Source organism: Colobus angolensis, unplaced genomic scaffold (genome assembly GCF_000951035.1).
Source record: "Colobus angolensis palliatus isolate OR3802 unplaced genomic scaffold, Cang.pa_1.0 Scaffold200, whole genome shotgun sequence".
NCBI classification, from domain to species: Eukaryota; Metazoa; Chordata; class Mammalia; order Primates; family Cercopithecidae; genus Colobus; species Colobus angolensis.
In genome coordinates, this window is record NW_012115156.1 from 5,276,942 (window position 1) to 5,278,311 (window position 1,370).

General features: G+C 52.2%; 1 pseudogene; it reads left to right on the top strand.

Annotated features, from left to right (window-relative positions):
• The first annotated feature begins 369 nt into the window (after positions 1-369).
• Positions 370-1,370, top strand: LOC105511607 (annotated as a pseudogene).

Genomic DNA, 1,370 nt, shown 5'->3' on the forward strand with positions numbered 1-1,370 from the left:
GCATTAGGAGAAATACCTAATGTAAATGACCAGTTAATGGGTGCAGTAAATCAACATGGCACATGTATACCTATGTAACAAACCTGCACGTTGTGCACATGTACCCTAGAACTTCAAGTATAATTAAAAAAAAAAAGAGAGAGAGCAATAATTTTTTTTAAAGAAAAAAGCGCTCCGTGGGCAGTGTTTGAAAGAAAGTCTAAAAGAGAGTTCCTCACCTCCTGTGCATTAAGTTTATCTATATACTTACCTGTTCCCTTTAATAACTGTAGTTTTTGCTGGTGTTTAAATATGCTAAGAACTACATCTCCCAGTGTGTGTGGCAGAGTGGTGGCCTCTGTGCACCGTCTGCACCCATCAGAGGCGACAATGCAGTGGGCTGTGAGCACAGTGGCCCATCGGGGTTTTCTCCTACAGGCATTCCCTCCTGTCTTGTGTCATCCGCTTAGTTGTGTACAGACCAAGATACATGGTGGTGACCCGGTGAAGCTGACGCAGAGTCTAGTGGTTGGAGACATTGCCGAGCTGAGGCCAAACCAGAGGACACTGTTGCTGTTTACCGATGACTTGATTGTGACCAGCACTTCTGAGGGGCATCTATATGTGATGTCCAACACTGGCTGCTGGGAAAAAGACTTGGCCTTCATGCAGGTCAAGGTCAGAGAACTTCAGAGGCAAGGCAGAGATGTGGGCCTGGAGGTGGTAGATACTGCCCTGCTAGCCCTGCAAGGGCCCCCTGTGGCTCAGGTGCTATAGGCTGGCGCGGCAGCTGACCTGAGGAAACTGCCTTCATGACTGTGATGGAGGTGTTTGACACGTCTGGCCGCCACCTTATCCACTGTGGCTGCACAGGAGAGAATGGCATGGACATCTTAGTGCCAGCAGTGGGGGCAGTTCACCCGGCATCAGCTCTTCTGGAAAACCCAGAGGTGAAGCTGGCAGTGCTGGCAGCTTGTGCCTGGAGGCGGGCCCCTGGCTGTATGGGAGTGACACTGATGAACACACTACCCCTGTGGAGGGCAGCCTCAGTTGGACATTGGGGAAGTGCCACCAAGCTGCTCTAGACTTCCCTGGAGCCAAGGTCACTGGTCCCCAGCTGAAGGGCAAGTGCACTGGAGGCTTGTGGGGTTGATGTGTGAGGGGGCCCTGATGCAAGCACACAGTCCCACCTGAGCATTGAGGGTCCATGACTGGTACAGTGACCAGTGGCTGTCCCTTGCCCAACCTGAAGAAGAATGTGGCAATGGGTTACATGCCCTGCCAGTGGTCAGCCAGGGACAATGCTGCTGATAGAGGTGCGGCAGAAGCAGCAGATGGGCACGGTCAGCAAGATGCCCTTTGCACCCACCAACTGCTCTACCCTCAGGTGA